Source organism: Haliotis rubra, unplaced genomic scaffold (genome assembly GCF_003918875.1).
Source record: "Haliotis rubra isolate DU_JTF1 unplaced genomic scaffold, ASM391887v1 Scf48, whole genome shotgun sequence".
Classification (NCBI taxonomy): Eukaryota; Metazoa; Mollusca; class Gastropoda; order Lepetellida; family Haliotidae; genus Haliotis; species Haliotis rubra.
Genome location: NW_025767168.1, coordinates 1 through 17,500, shown reverse-complemented (window position 1 = coordinate 17,500; position 17,500 = coordinate 1). Strand labels below are relative to the sequence as shown.

The window sequence follows — 17,500 nt, the reverse complement described above, 5'->3', positions numbered from 1 at the left end:
AAGTGTTAGTTCTGGAATATTGCTAAAAGCGGCGTAAAACCATACTCACTCACTAATATGAACGACATACCGTTTAATCCTGCTAGTGACCATGTTAACCTGGTCTAAACTTCGGATAGCCTTCACCAGGTGAGCTAAACACTTCGCGTGAACCACCGAACAACATTTGAAGTACGTATTCGACGAGTAAACGCTTTATCCACTGCTCTAATTTCCTGAGAACTTCCACTCCACATTAGTTAAAGGTTAATGAGTTAATAGTTAAATGTAAGGTACATATATTTTAAGTTTATAGTGAGTGAGTGAGTTAAAGGTAAAGGTACATATATTTTAAGTTTATAGTGAGTGAGTTTAGTTTTACGCCGCACTCAGCAATATTGCAGCTATGTGGTAGCGGTAACTACTCGAGTCTTGACCAGACAATCCAGTGATCAACGGCATGAGCATATATCTACGTAATTGGGATACGATGACATATGTCAACCAAGTCAGAGAGCCTGACCACCCGATCCCGAACTATGACAAGCCTTTTACGACAAGCATGGGTTACTGAAGATCAATTCTAACCCGGATCGTGTTCGTGTAAACCATGCTTCATTCAACGGATTGAGCATGGTCTGGTAGATGAATATGCATAGGTTTTAGGTCGTGAAAATACCTCAGTGTTGACAAGACTTTGTGTTGACAGCGGCTGTAGAGTATTTCAGCAACAATACAGAATCTCTAGTGTATGCTGACATGTCAATGCTAAACCATTGTGGTACACAGCCAAGGCAATCACCAGGTACCATAGTTGAGAATAAGAGACTCACTCGTTAGAACCTAATAATACAATATACATAATGCGAGAAAGAGAGAGAGAGAGAGAGAGAGAGAGAGAGAGAGAGAGAGAGAGAGAGAGAGAGAGAGAGAGATGCCCATGTGGGGAATGGAACCCGGGTCTTCGGCGTGACGTGCGATAATTTTAACCACTAGGCTACCCCAACCGCCCAATAAGTTTGTAACAGATTTATATTATACAAAGATGGTTACTGCCATGATCATGGCATTTCATTAATCCCAGTAGAATATACTCTCCATTAAAAGTGAAAAGGTTTGATATGAGCAATATGCTTTATAAAGACTCTTTATACCTGAGGAAAGGAAGAGCTTTATGTAGCAACTTTTGATTAATTGCATATAGCAACTTTCCGACTTCAACCAAATGACGAAATGTACATCCACACGATATGTTGTGGCATCTTGTAGTGTTTCGCCCAGTTGGTGAATCATTCAGACATGACAAATGGTATATATTGTGAACGGGGATCGTCTATGGCCTCCTTGACGACGCTACGCGCAACTCTGGGGATAAATTAATGCTATACCAAAAGTTGGTGATTAGCTTGTAGAACATCCGCGTCTGACATACGGTGTAATAAATTCAACTCCCGAAACAGCTGACTACAGGGAGTGAGTGAGTTTAATTTTACGCCGCTTTTAGCAATATTCCAGCAATATCACGGCGGGGGACATCAGAAATGGGCTCAACCATTAGGCTACCCCACCGCACCATCTGACTGCAGGGGTTGAGTATAGCTTGTACATACACGAATAGCAAACAAGTGTATGGATCCTCCCAGGGCAGGGGAGTTAAGTGACTTGCCGTTCTTGTACTGGACTGGAATTATGGAGTACCACAAAGGCCACAATAACGAATCTATGCATCGACTAATCAAAATCGACGTCCGGTTCGTAATTATATAATTTGTAAAATGTGTATACCATGGAAATGATGGACAGTTATTTTCGAAATCTTTTCTTCTTGTCAATCAAGGTTGTAAAGGGATCTGACCTACTCCCGGAGGTAAGACCGGCTTTATTGCTATGAAGATCTTGACTGTCGATTAGAAGTGTTAACTGTAAGCCGCTTATTGTGAGAGATGGACCCTGATTGATCAATATTGGAGGAAGATATCTCACAATAGCCACTTGTGTCGCTACGGTCGAGCCACATAATATCAGCCTGGCTCGGTTAAAGCGGAAACTAGACTTTTAAGTCAACTTCCTGGCCACCTTGCCTCAGGAGTAAGTGAGTGAGTTTACTTATACGCTGTTAGCAATATTCCACCATTAGCACGGCGGGGGACACTAATGGGCTTCAAACATTGTATCCATATGGGGAATCGAGCCCGGGTCTCTCTTCGGCGTGTCGAGCGAACGATTTGACCACTAGGCTACTCTAGGCTTGTGAAAACAACGACTGAGTGCATGATGTCTGATCGAGGAATTTTCTCACAATAACGTAAATGAAACGGAATGATTCTGTTGAATGCTGCAAAAAATGAATGAATACAAAATTCACATATCGAACTGAATTGGAACGGACAAAATGTATATAAATAAGTTATACATTTTTCAAGGAATGTACCAATCGATATCCACATGAAGGAATAACATTCCATTTATCTGCAGCTGACAAAGGAATGTGTTCCGTGTTTCAATACAATTGTAAAGTATATTTCACGTGTCCGGGTCTTAAGGCTCGTTGTTTTGTTTTACTTTGGCATAAAGTCTCACTGGTTATGTTATAGTGTCTATTTCAGGACAGTCATCGTCCAAACATTTCTAAAGACCAAAAACTATGTAGCCAAGCCACGTGGGACTTAATTGCAACTATTTAGAATAGAATAATACTTTAATGCCTTTTCAGGCTGTGTTACACAGCAGAGCTACTGATACATCAGAGAGGTACAAAACATATTTACATACATTCATTGATTTAGGTATCTTCACATTTAGGAAAACTGATTTGTATGGATAGTCAACTTCTTTATTGCAATGAGTGCGACGTTTCGGTGTAGCTACTAACATTTATTATCAAGCAAGTGATACAACAACTGAAGCAAGGAGAATATATACATAGCTGTATGGTGAGTATATACAATTAACAAGGTTGTTGTACATTGGATATTTAATAAGTGATTACAGCAGAGGAGGTTGATGTACAGAGTGATTGATTGTGATTAGAGTTGAGTTTATACAATTGATGAGTTGACGTACAATAGTTGTGATTACAAGCACAAAGGAGGGAGCATGGAAGCCAGATGGACAACGGAGGTAGGGAAGGATTACTGGTGGTGGTGTTTGATTAGGTGGTGATAGGCTGACGAGATGAAATAACCTTGATCTCGATTCATGGTGGGGTTGTGGCGTTGGATGTTTATGGCTTCAAGGAGTTTCCTAATTTTGTAGTCTTGTCGGTTAATTTCTAGGATATCGATGTTGTTCCATAGGATGGCATGGTCAGGATTGGCTTGGGTGTGGTCAGCTATGGCGGATTTGGAGTCGTTTTTCTGGACTGACGCTTTATGTTCCTTGATTCGTAGTGGGAGCGGGCGGGATGTTTCACCAATATAGAGGTCTCCGCATTGACAACGAATCTGGTAGACTACTCCCGAGGGGTCATCTTTTGTTGTTGACTGTGGTTTGCCTGTGGCTTGGAGGAGGTTCTGGATGGATTTGCCTTTTTGGAACAGGACGTCTATGCTTGCTTGCTGCTGAAGGAGTCGTCTTACGTACTGCTCTCTGTTCACAAGAAAGTTTTAGATCCACTTGATGAGGTATGAATTATCGCCCATGTCTAACAGTTTCTGTGTCATGATATGTGGCTGGATGGTGTTGAACGCAGATGAAAAGTCAACGAAAAGGATCCTGATGTATGACTTAGGTTTCTCTAGATGTTTATAGACATTATTAAGGAGTGACAGTGTGGCATCAACAACTCCTCTGCTTGACCTGTAGGCGAACTGAAGCGGGTCCAGTATGTTGGCAACTTCCTGTCGGAGATGTCTCAACAAGATGCGTTCCAGCGACTTCTTTGCTACAGATGTGAGAGCAACTGGCCTGTAGTCGTTGATTTCATTAGGTTGTGTCTTTTTAGGAACTGGTACAATTTCTTATGTTTTCCAAACCGAAGGAATTACGTGTGTATTCACTGCGAATTGAAATAATCTAGTGAATCTGCATTCTTAACGCCGGAAACGCCCTGGGGTTGAGCAGGAAATCCGCATACCTCATTTATGTCTGAGCCGGCAAGCCAGCTCATTTCTGTCTTGTATACCTGTTTGCCATGTCTTGTGGAAGAAGAAAAGAAGTTTGAAATCAACTATGCCTTCGTCTTCGTCAACGCACACTTCTTCTCTTAATTATGGGCTAGTTCCCCAGATCACACATCAACGCATTGACAGTTACAAAAACATGATGTTCTTGTTTTAAACAACTCATTTGATAAGGCAACAGTGAGCAATCAATCAAAGTATAGTCGGCTATTCTGTTGGACGTTAGCTAACCCCTGTTCTGTGTTGTTGTTTGTTAACTCCACACCCAGCAATCTTTCATGCTGTAAATAATCGAGACAGAACCAATACTTCAGTGACTGACATCATGAGCGTCAATGACATATGTCAACCAAGTCAACGAGCCTGGCCGCCCGACCTTGTTAGTCACCTTTTACAGCAAGCTTGGATCGCTGAAGACCTTTCGTTTTATCTGAAAATATACATTTCGCTTTTGTCTGCAAAGTGCATTGTATGCATTCCTACTGCGGTGTTGTAAGTCTTTCGATTTCCTTTAAATATCTACATCTTACTTTTTATAAGTGTTCTGCATGCACTCTGCGTCATGCCATGAATTTTCACGTTTTCTACTAGTGATTTTTTTGACGTCGCTAGCAGCTATACAAAGCGCTAGAATATTTTGTCTTAGCTGATCTAATTTATCATGTTCCCAAATAAATTCGTTTCATTGTATTTGGGGTACTCACATGAGTGAAGCGCACGTATGAAACACATGTAAACACAAACCAATCCTGGTTTATAAATCACGGCATTTTCTGCAAAGTTGATGGTGTATAAAATAGACAGTATTCGGTGATGACAACTGATCTGTAATATCTACAGTTTGGTATTTGATGTATATATTTATCAATGGGAGACTGAATAATGAGCATACTAAAGAAAGGGTATGATAGGTACACGATCTTTCGTGTGGTATGGGACAGTATGTTGTGCACCGTTCAGTGGGCCTTCGCTTACTGTATGTTACTGATTTTGTCTTTCAGTGTCAAGCCTGAGCATTATCTGAACACCATGGACTTCCTTGAGGCGATCAGCGAACAGTTCGAACGCACACGCAAGAATTGATCCACATAGCACATAGGCAGTTTCATTATCGTGTGTACAGTAGGCAGCAGAAGCCTGATTTGAATCTCTCATCATGGGTCCTCCCCATGTTTGTACAATAGAATCATGAAGCTGTTTCATTCGTAAATCAAATGTACTCCAGTGCAAGTTCTTCAAACAGGTTAGGGGCTGGACTCCATGAACAGTGCTTTACATTGCCATTTTGGGTCAACTGATTTATTATTGAAGATTACCATTGACCTATACATGAGCCCCAAACCAAATTTCGGTAAAGTTTTGTTCCTCTTTATGAAACTGGGCCTCGTTTCACGAAGCTCTCGTAAGCCTAAGATCTCGTAACGTTTCTCGTAGCATTCGAATCACCTATACTATAACATAGGAGGTACGAATGCCTCGAGAAAAGTTACGAGATCTTAGGCTTACGAGAGCTTTGAGAAACGAGGCCCTGGACTGTCAGTATGTTTCAAATTATTTGGGTGAATTCTGCTGTAATTGTTACCAAAGAACATTGTTGTTGTTTATGCAAGAATTGAATCAACGAAACAGGGTCCATTTGCATGAAGAGTACTACTTAAGTTTGAAGTATACATTTGATGCAGTGTAGTGCTATTTGGAGAACCACATCATGATAGTGAACTGAATTGTTTACATTCATGAAACTTGTACATCCATCAGCTCAGCAATAAAGCCACTGAGTGTCACCTGTGATGCTGTGTTCATCGGGATGGCTGTTGAGATACATGGTATTAAAGCAGGGCGGGGTGGGAAGGTAGCCTAGTGGTTATACATTGCCATAATAAGTTCGAGTACAGTGTTGTGCCTATCAAGGTACTTCAGTTCACGTTCAAGATCCGGGTTAGAATTGACCTTCAGCAAACCATGCTTGTAAGAGGCGACTAACGGGATCAGCTGGTCAGGCTCGCCGACTTGGTTGACACATGTCATCACATCCCGTTTATGTAGATCGGTGCTAATGTTGTTGATCACCGGATTGTTTGGTCCAGACTCGATTATTTACAGACCGCAGACATATAGTTGGAATATTGCTGAGTGTGGCGTTAAACAACAAAAAAAAACCCTGACTGGTCTGTGGTATTTAGCATACAATGATGGACCTTCTGGTCTGCTTACGGAAAGGGGCGAGTGGTGATGAATGCCTTTGCCTGTCACGATGTACGCACGGGGTTGGTTGTCATCACAGACACAGTATTTGAAGCCTGTTTGGGGTTCCCAGTCTTTATTTTGTTGAATGTCGTGGTGAAAGTGGCGTAAGACTTTACTCACAGCTTGTTGACATCAATAATACAACAGTCTGGTTGGATGTAGGGAAATGTAAATGTAGTCAGACTAACGCCGGCTTCCCTTCCACTTTAAACTGTTCAGACAAGTAAAATGTTGTTCACAGTGACTTATAGAAACCTTGGTTGAGAATAACTGTTTTGTGTACTGGAACCAATTTGTTACTACTTCAGTTTGTTTGGTTGTATTTTCAGTAAACGGGGCGGTGAAGTAGCCTAGTGGTTAAAAGGTTCGCTCGTCACAAGGCCCGAGGTTTTCAATTCCTCACGTGTGTGCAATGTGTGAATCCCATTTCTGGTGTCCGTAATATGGCTGGAATAATACCCAAAGCAGCTTAAAACTAACCTCACTCACTCACTTATAGTAATGTCAAGCCACATAACTAAGATGAGGCGCCACAGCTACTTACACATTCATTCAAGTAAGACTTCTGAAGCAGCTGTCAGGCATTGAGACTGAAGTCGCAGTGATTGCCTTCTGAAAGAGCAATCCGGAGAGACTAATCAAAATACTTCTGTAGAGTCTCCTCCCTTTGCTGTGCAAGGGTCTACAATCTTGAAACGCTTGCATTGATGTATAAACAAGCTGTGTGTTTTGTGGCCTAGACTGTGTTTTGGTTTGTCAGCTCCGTGTTTTGTTGCCTAGACTGTGTCTTGGTTTGACAACTCCATGTTTGTGGCCTAGATTGTGTCTTGGTTTGTCAGCTCCGTGTTTTGTGGCCTAGATTGTGTGTTGGTTTGTCAGCTCCGTGTTTTGTTGCCTAGAGTGTGTCTTGGTTTGTCAGCTTCCAGTTTTGAGAACAAGACTGTGTCTTGGTTTGTCAGCCCCATGTTTTGTGGCCTATACTTTGTATTGGTTTTTGTCAGCTCCGTGTTTTGTTGCCTAGATTGTGTCTTTGGTTTGTCAGCTCAGGGTTTTGTTGCCTAGAATGTGTCTTGGTTTGTCAACTCCGTGTTTTGTGGCCTTGATTGTGTCTTGGTTTGTCAGCTGTGTGTTTTGTGGCCTAGGCTGTGTCGTGGTTTGTCAGCTCCGTGTTTGTGGCCTAGACTGTGTCTTGGTTTGTCAGCTCCGTGTTTTGTGGCCTATACTTTGTCTTGGTTTGTCAGCTACGTGTTTTGTGGCCTAGATTGTGTCTTGGTTTGTCAGCTCAGTGTTTTGTGTCATAGACTGTGTCTTGGTTTGTCAGCTCCGTGTTTTGATGCCTAGACTGTGTGTTGGTTTGTCAGCTCCGTGTTGTGGCGAGGGGTACGCGTCTGGGATCTGCATCTATTCAGTCTTTCCTCCCGCCGTGAGATGAATAACAATCTGTGTTGGGCTTTGGTGGGGCTGTGCTTGTATGTGCTGAGAGGGTCGGGTTCGGCAAGTTATGCATGCGGCCGTAATATAGGATTCTACATTTGATTATTGTGATGCAACAAAAAGAGCATACATACACTTCTGCAACCACGGACACACGATATAAGCTGTGCAGTATTTATTGACCTGAATATTCTGAATAATCATGACTTCAAGGTGAGACCACTCTCCGATGATGACATCTACGAGAAGTCCTGATAGGGCTATTCGTTTCTGCACACGTAGAAGCAGTTCCCTGGCATTCCATCTCCGGCATAGAAAATCCGTTTTCCTTCAGATCTGCACCGCCGAGCAAATTGAATTTTCGCCTGGAAAGAGGCGGAGCAGCTGATTTCTGTTGGGGACTGGGCCATGACGTCACTCACCAAGCACCCCGCAGCCACAATGATGAGTGCAACGAAAGCAAATCCCCTCATGTTTGCCTGTTAAAAAAGTAAATATACAGAGAATTTGTTTCTTTAAATGGATCTGTTGTTTGAGTAACCATGTAACAAATATGCGCATTACTAAAATTTTACCCGCAGGAAAGAAGGTACACACCTTCTCCAAAAGGATGCCAAGTTAAAATGAAAATACATCATGCTGTTTTTATAACAGTCTGCGCAAACCATTCAAACATATGGCAGTGACAACTCTGCTTTCCCGGAATAACCGTAATACAGACATCAGGTCTGTCGACTTTCATTGCACAATTTATTCTTCAGCCCAAACGCCCTGTTAGTAGGCTTTCACAGTTATGGTCATTCGCGCACTGGAGTTGCCTTGGTATGAGAGGGATTCAAGGATTAAAATGTACCCGTCTTTCTTTCAACAAAGTACATGTGATAATGGCCATATAAAGAGCGTGCAGCATGCGCCCCGCGTGGTTCATCACAGATGGAACGGGCTGATTCGCCAGGTTAGCCCTGCCACATTAACCTATCTTGTACTACCAATCTTGTACTACCTATCTTGTACGACCTATCTTGTACTACCTATCTTGTACTACCTATCTTCAATAGAATCCATTTCTCAAAGTGTGTTTCTGTTATTGTTCAGTATATTTGGTCTGTACTTTCTCTATGTGCCAGGTCATTGAATTCCCCATATTAAAATCCCAACACAGGTGTACTGAAATTCCAACCTACACACTGGGCATGATGAACTATTTACTGCTTACTGCTGTTAGTGCCAGAGGAAAACCATCAATGAAGGGAGATACCCGTGATGATCCGGGTTAGAATTGATCTTCAGTAACCCGTGCATGTCGTAAGAGGCGACTAACGGGATCGGATGGTCAGATTAACTGACTTGGTTGACAGATATCACCGTATCCCAGTTGCGTCGATCGATGTTCATGATGTTGATCACTGGATTGTCTGGTCCAGACTCGGTTATTTACAGACTATAGTTTATAGTTGTATATTGCTGAGTGCGGCTTTAAACAACAAACAATTAATCTTGTTCAATTTTGTACTGCGTTTCTCTTCAGGGAGCAAAAGAGACTGAGATGATTTTCAAAAACATCAACACCAGAGAATAATCACTTTGGAATGTCCAAAGATCTGAATAAAGGTTCCAGTTGTGATGATGTCCTATAACATGTATGTGCATTATTGATAGCCTAAAACGACAAAAAAAGTAACTTAAAAAAGTAAGTACCCACAATTATGGATGTGTGAATACTTCAGGTAAATAACTTTGTTTAAGATAGGGAAAAAACAGTGTCGGATTAAATAGCAACGCATCTCTCAGCCCTTCGATAAGGATTTCTGAATCATTACATTTACATGCACAAATCAGAGATTACCGTTCACCTTTTGTCGTACTGAATAGCGTTGCATTTATTTGTCAGCATTACGCCACATCACATGCCACTACCGGCAACGCTGTTTGTGTGACGTGGACCACATCGTCTCCTCACTCGTGATACTGCCCTGCTATACATTTGACATATGGGTCTTTAGAAATGTCAACATTGGCATTTGCATGTCTGAATGGCATGAAGGGGAAGTGCAATGATACAATGAAGCTCCGATTCTAAGCATTGACTTAAAGTTGGGTTGGTCACACACAAAGAACAGACAGTGGACCCCTTGAGTTTGCATGCCGAGTGAAAGAGAAACAACATACTACTTACGCTATTACGAAGAACGCTTTTGATGTCGATCTGGTTCGAGCGTGTTTTGCTCCACGTCGAAATGCAGAAGCTTATATATGGCACGCGCTGTGGGCGTTAATCGTGACGTCATGGCGATGAGTCCCGGGAAAAGTCGAAGATGACCGACTGATTCTGAGGCCAACCACAACGTTTCTTCAGTTGTTGACATTTTACAAGCGCACGTCTTGTGATCTCTCGCTGTCAACGCCGCTCGGCTATACTAATGGAGCGACTCAACACATAAAATGTGCATTGAATGATGAAAGCATGAAATTTCGCACATTCATACACGAACATTTTAGTATATGGAGGCACTCAAAATAATTTCATTTTTCGCTATTTTGGGAAGAGGGAGTTCTTATTGTTTTCTATCATTTTAAAATTATGTATATTTTGTCTTTGCATGTAACTGCAAATGACTATATGTGTTTAGGTGAAAAAGTATAGGTGTTTATTGATTGGCTATACTTAATATTTAAGGGAAAACGTTGAAAATAGTATGTCATAGTTTATGTACTTCGCATGCGCACAAGCGCAAACTTTGAGATGACACCATATCTGAACTTATTTCAGACATGTTTTTATTATATGATGACCACCTTTGGTGCTTTTATCATCAAATGCACAATTCGTATGGAAACTTGATCTTAGCCGCTCCATGGCTTAATGTACAGTACAAATTAACCGACTGGACTCGATTACTTACCGGGATAGAAAACGTGGAAGCGGCAGGACTGTTCTGTCGGGGAAAAGCTTTATTTGTTATTTTCCCTAAAGTTCAATACGTTCCTTATTAAAAGGAGGATAAGCCTGCATTTCTATTTTCCTCAAGTTTACCAAATGTCTGTTCATTAAATGGGGGAAGAGCTTGCATTCATTATTCATTCCTAAAGTACCCTATGGGCACACCCAAACCAATGTCTGCGACATTCATCACTTCGGGATTTCCTCCCACCACTTTAAGCAGACATTTGATGATGTATCAGGAGTACTGGAAAAGCGGCCTTAAATCCAACTCACTCAGTAGACATCTTCACGTTGCCTCCAGGAAAATTTCAGTTGTAAGCACAGCTTAAAGTTACTGTATGCATCAGCTCTACCTGAAGAGAAGTGCTATTTTGCGGTTTTTCCCTTATGCGAAATCATCCACCACAATATCAAAGTTGACATCAAAATCGCTGTGAATATGAAGAAGTGTAAGTGCATTAAGCCGTTCCGTTACCAATGTTGGCCTGAGATACGTTTTAACACGTGTGATTGCACTGAAGGAACGCTCAGCAGTTGCCGAAGACACTGGCATTGTCACAAATGTGTTGAGGGCAACATGGATATTTGGATAAAGATCTTCTTTTCCGAAGCCCAGTGTTGCCAACAAACACGATGGTTTCTCCTCTGCTGGAACAACTTGCCAACGTGATTGCCATCGCCTGATTTCTACCGTTTGTTGCTCATGTGAGTTCTCTTTCAGCTCAGTGAACTGTGCGAATCTTCGCCTACCCATTTCCTCGGTCATATTATGGACCGAGGTAGGTACAAAATTCTGACCTTCGAATCGGCCAGTGGGACAGATAATCCAGAAGCCTGTCCTCTATTGCTGAGTTATATGATCCAGCAAAGGACGACATCAAATGATGCTTTGACAGTGGACAGCGAACCTCCACGACTTGCCCAACGTGTTTCACAGAGTTCAGTAATCTCTCGCTTTTGCTCCGTTGCTTCCTGAGCATTCTCATTTGATTCCAGTTCCTTAGTGTATTCTAAGAGACGTTTTGCCGAATACGAAAAGGCAATGCTTTGAACTGTTGACATAATAATGTTGACTGATGTTATGGAACAGCTATGAACCAAGGCCAGATTCAAACAGAGATTACCGTGAACAAAGAATGCTTCAGGATATTAATGTCTTATGATGGCTTGTACATCATTCAAATACCCACTCATGCTTGAGGCACCATTATAACCTTGACCCTTTATATAGCATTTCGTAACCCCACACTTGTCTAATTCTGACAGGAATGATTCCGCTAAGGCAGCTGCCTTTGTACTGTCAGACTCAATGAAACCTAAATATGATTCCTTGAGTATAGTTCGACTCTGGTCGTTCAATGAAATGTGTCGAACAGGGATAGAAATTTGTTCTCTGGTTGAGGAATCTGTTGCCTCGTCAGCAATGAGAGAAAAACATTTCTGTGAATAGCAGTCATTAACCAACTGGTTTCCAATGCGTGGTGAACAAATATCAAGAAGCTCATTTTAAATGGCTGGTGATAAATATTTGTTTCTAATTTTGCTGTTTTACAGATGACTGTTCAATAACTCATCGTGCTTTGCACGATAATGCAAAGGGGCTACAAAATTGCTTTTCTCAGCATCATGACTTCTAATAGCAATATTCTGTCTCCCGCGCAAATTGAGTGTCTCAGCTAGTGTTATGAGAATTGAACGATTTCTTTCAACGGCTTCATTGTCCGTATTAGAAAGTTGGCAAAAAGTGATGGGAATCAGGTTTGGTATGTCACTTAATAAGTGTCCCGATATTTGCCCAATCATGAACGTACGATGTAACAAATGCGCCTTTTTGATTGTCATTTGCGAAAAGAGCACATGGGAAGTAAATGACGCAATCTTTTGACGGAGAATATTTCAGCCAATCATTGTTATCTTGATGTGTTGGATTAAATTTCCGTTTTACACCTCTAATTTCCATTTAAGGATATTTTAGTGTTTGGTCAGCCCTTACATCTGTTGAATGTAAATGTTTAAGAAGAGTAGAACGAATTTGTTCTGATTTTTCTTCACTTTCTGTGTACAAGCCAATATCAGTACCAGAGAAACTGTAAGAAAGTTTCGGTGAATCTGATGCCAGTGAAGAACACTTATTGGAATTCGTGTTGGCTTAAAAGCAGATGGAACCTCTGTTTTTGACTGCAATGTTACAAAAAAGGAATCAATTTCTTTACAGTTCTCCCTTTTAAACGTTTTAGAAGGAGACCAAATGACTGATAATTTAACGTCATTTGTTATCTATATTAACTGTAATTTCCTTAACGTTAATTTGTTAAAATACTTGTATTTTGATGCAAATAGATTTTAACAATTTGACAATATCGCGTAAGTGTTTGGTCTGACACAAGCAAATGACGCTAATGCCACACAACTAAATATGAACATTTATTTACACTTCTATAAACATTGTATTAGTCATCGTGGGATAAAATCGGTTTCCGCGAAGAACAGTGCGTTCTAACGACTGTCACCAATAAAATAGTGAAACATTTAACAAGAACCTCAATATATTTCTTATAAATGCTTTTATTGAATTTCAAAGTGCTACATGTTAGCTACGCCTCTAGCCTCCTTTGTACTATCCAGACTACCAAATAGACGGCGTTATGATGTGGACGATGCTGAGATTCAGTGAGTGAGTGAGTTTAGTTTTATGCCGCACTCAGCAATATTCCAGCTATATGGCGGCGGTCTGTAAATAATTTAATCTGGTCCAGACAATCCAGTGATCAACAGCATGAGCATCGTTCTACACAATTGGGATGCGATAACATGTGTCAACCAAGTCAGCGAGCCTGACCACCCGATCCGGTTAGTCGCCTGTTATGAGAAGCATGTTTTACTGAAGATCAATTCTAACCAGGATCTGATGTTATGTAAACTCCTAACCCGGATCATATGTAATGTAAACTTCATATGCAGAACAATTTCTCTCAAACCCATTGAACATAAAACTATTAGAGTGTTTGCCACTGAACGAAAGCAACAGCCTATTACGCAGTCCAAAACATTTAGCCTAGATATTTATTTAACACAATAATGTGTTTCGTGTTAGGCAAACATCTCTCTGATTCTCAGCTGAAACCATATGTACAACGTAACTCAATCTAACAGCTAATGACTACACACAGATTACACAATGTCTCAGTTTCACATCGGACTCTTATCACAACGCCTGTTACCTGGGTCGAATTGAGAACGAAGAGTACAAAGCACAGTTTACACGAACATGGGATCAGCGGTGACTCCATGTGCTGATTGTCCGTTAAATAAGTCACAAACCTTCTATGAAAGCGCGCGCGCACATACACACACACACCACCACCACCACCACCACCGCTTTTAAAGGAACACAAAACCCAAAAATTTTGCTGTGCAGAATTTATTTTGGAATAAAGTCAAGTGTCCATGTCAAGTCTACACCAACCACATAATACCAAAGAGCAGGTGGTAATATACACAGTGGGACCACATTACGACAGGGTGAGACCACCTTACGACAGGACTGAATTCACTAGACGATCTCGGATATTGCACATTCAAAGGAGCAGTTTCCTGCCGCATCAGATTTCCTTGCACACATTGTGTGTGATAGGCAACTGGTGCAGAACTCTACCATTTCGGACCCGGCGTTTCAGCTGATCCTCCCTTGAGCCTCGGTTTCGACGATGACCTCACACATCAGGATCGCAACCACAATGGACAGTGAAAAGAAAGAAAACATCTTCATGTTTCCCTGGTGAAAAGAAACACATATAGGAATTAAGTTTTTAAACATGTTTTCAGATGTCTTACTGAAATGTTCATGATCATAACATGACTTACATACTTCAAAGCCAGATCTTAAGAAGTAGACCCGCCATCTTTACCTGTAGTATTACATTTTCTTTGTTGGTTATAACTCTACATTAAGCTAGAGTGAGTGAGTGAATTAGGTTACGCCACTATAAAAATATTCCTGCAGTATCCAAGCGCCGGACACGAGAAATGAGCTTCACACATTGTACCCATGTGGGGTATCGGACCAAGGCAGGGCCTTCGTCGTGACGAGCGAACCCTTTAACTGCTAGGCTTCCCCACCGCCCCACATTAACTGAGAAGACCGTTATATAAACTGAACGCCAAAAGAAATGTTACACCTCTGAACATTAGAATGTCCTAAAATGTTATATGGATAGAAGACTTTAGTTTTGGTATGTTTTAACAACCAATCATGTAACTCTATTGAGTCAAAACATCAGACTCTTGCCTATTTCTATCCTTGTATAAGGAAGCATAACGCCAAAACGTACCCATTGTAACTTCACCTTGCATGAAATGCACGTGAAACCTGTTGGAAACGGGTATATAAGGCCCCTAGATTTATCATTTCACACCATACATTCACTACAATGCCGAGATTAACAGCAGAAGATGGCCCTCCTCCCGCTCTTCTGCATGTATCACCGCCACCCAGGATCGCTACATCCGGTTGAGACATTTTCGTTCAAACACCACGGCCGCATCATCCACAACAATCCAAATCCCTGGACTACTCCAAATCTCCGACCAGACAGTGCGCAATTGGCTATGGAAAGCCAGACATTTTGCCAGAAGACCAGTTCAACGTCACGTCGTTCCCTACATCAACGTGATCTTTGGAGCATGACAATGCTCGACCTCACGTTGCACGTGTTTGATAGGACTTCCTCCAGCAAAACAATGTTCAGTTGTTACCTTTGCCTTCTCGATCACCGGATTTGTCCCCCACTGAATATCTATGGGATACTCTTGATCGACACTTGCGCCAGCGTAATCCGCCACCTCAGACACTACAAGAACTGCACGCAGCACTTCAGCAAGTGTATCAAAACATTCATCAAGACAGCATTCGGCATCTCCTTTCTTCTATGGGTCACCGCTGCCAAGCTGTTATCGATGCTCATGGTTGTCACACCAGATACTGACATTTTGCTCTGACCAAGTGGCTTTAATAGCCCTCTGTGTTTTTACCAAACACCTTCTGGATACTCATGTTTTGGAATTTGTAAAGTGATGATTTTACTGTTACTGAGCAATGACGTCATGCTTGAATCAGTTATATGCACTCAGTAAGTAAACTCCAAAGCAGCAAGTCAAGTTTCTTTTTTTTGAAGAGTATATATTGTTATAAAATTGAACCAATTAAGTTTGATTAATTTAGAGTGAAATACAGTTTTAAAACAGATTGTACTTCACTCCTACTTGGCAACAGCCAGAGATTCCTGAGGAAATCTAGACTTGCTTCTTCATTTAGGGCTTTAGCACTACGAAGAGGGCTAGGCAGTAGTGAAAATAATGTGCTTCAGGGACTGTTAGACAGACTACTGCAATTGCAGCGTTAAACTACACGTGAACCATACGAACGACTTCAGCTTTCCTGACCTTGTTCAATGAATTCTTTAAAAGATGCCAAAGGATATCTCCTAATATGATGGATACCCAGGTATGAACATGCATTTGTATTGTTGAGCCGTGGCCTGAAATACCTCACTATCCCGCAATAAAGGATCGACCTGTAAACCGTTGACCGTTTAATCTGAAAAAAAGTATCTTTGTCATCAGTGAAGGCTATCAATTACTATTGAATATTAAAAACAGGTTTGTCATGAATAATAGCATCAGGCATTGGCTTGTGTTTCTTATTTGGACTATTCCATTATAATGTGTATGTAACAGGAAGTAGCTAATCTGTTCGTTGAACCGTAAATGTTGTTTTCAAAGGCGTCTAGGAACTGTCTCTCTGCGTAATGGGAGGATACGCGGAATCCATGTCCAACATAATATCTGATATCCGCCATTTTCACAGTGCAGCAGTGAATGGTCGAAAAGATCAAGGAGCAGTTATTGTGGACAAGAGGACAAATACTATAAAAATTCAATTTATTAATATCTAAAAATAATAATCATTTTACGACATCATAAAATTGATAATTGATATCCCAAATAAGATATATACAATTGAATTATTGATATGACAACATTTTATTCATGGTATCATAAAATACTTAAGACTTTAGATATCACAAATTCGACTTAGAGATGTCATAAAATTCATTTTAAGCTATTAAAATTTCATTTCATTTCATCAACAATTATTTCATGATATTATTTTATATCACAAATTCAAATTTGTGAGGTCAACAATTCATTTGTGACATCTTAAATCATGAATAAATGGTAAAACCGGCGCATTATAAATTAGACCTTAGAATTCAGCATACCCTATTTTGTGTACATGTAATGTGATTAACGTCCAATTATAATTGGAACACTGGCACTAGATTGTATTATAACGTGTCGCTTCAAAGTGAGGGCTGTAGAGGAGGCCATTGGTGGTTCCGACATTACCAACAGAGTACACGCAGTGGACCCACCTTGTTTGTATACTTACCTTGTGTTGTGGAGGGGAAATAACGTACGCACAAAGTAAAACGCTCTTGATGTCGATCAGATGGCTACTGGATCTTCTGGAGTGCGCGCATGAGGCTTTATATACGAATACATTTTGGCATTAATTGTGACGTCACAGCGATTATAGTCATGTGAAAATGTCCGACTGATTATAAGGCCGACCAAAGGCGTATTTTGTTTGTTGTGATCTTCAATCCAAATGTCATGTGATCCAGTGTCACTCTTCTCGTCTTAATCACATTTTATGTACGAAGCCATACGTCGACCGGGCCCGATTGCTTCCGGGATAATGACAGGCATCTGG

The 17,500-nt window shown here is 41.0% G+C and overlaps 2 long non-coding RNA genes across 2 annotated transcripts; both read right to left on the bottom strand.

Annotated features, from left to right (window-relative positions):
* Positions 1-7,941: 7,941 nt before the first annotated feature.
* Positions 7,942-10,875, bottom strand: LOC124291045. The gene is made up of 2 exons (XR_006902128.1): positions 9,958-10,875; positions 7,942-8,260 (listed from the first exon to the last, which is right to left on the bottom strand). It is a non-coding gene; the product is annotated as an uncharacterized LOC124291045 (long non-coding RNA).
* A 3,255-nt stretch (positions 10,876-14,130) lies between these two features.
* On the bottom strand, positions 14,131-17,256 carry LOC124291047. Its single transcript, XR_006902129.1, has 2 exons — positions 17,177-17,256; positions 14,131-14,500 (listed from the first exon to the last, which is right to left on the bottom strand). It is a non-coding gene; the product is annotated as an uncharacterized LOC124291047 (long non-coding RNA).
* Between the last annotated feature and the right edge of the window lie 244 nt (positions 17,257-17,500).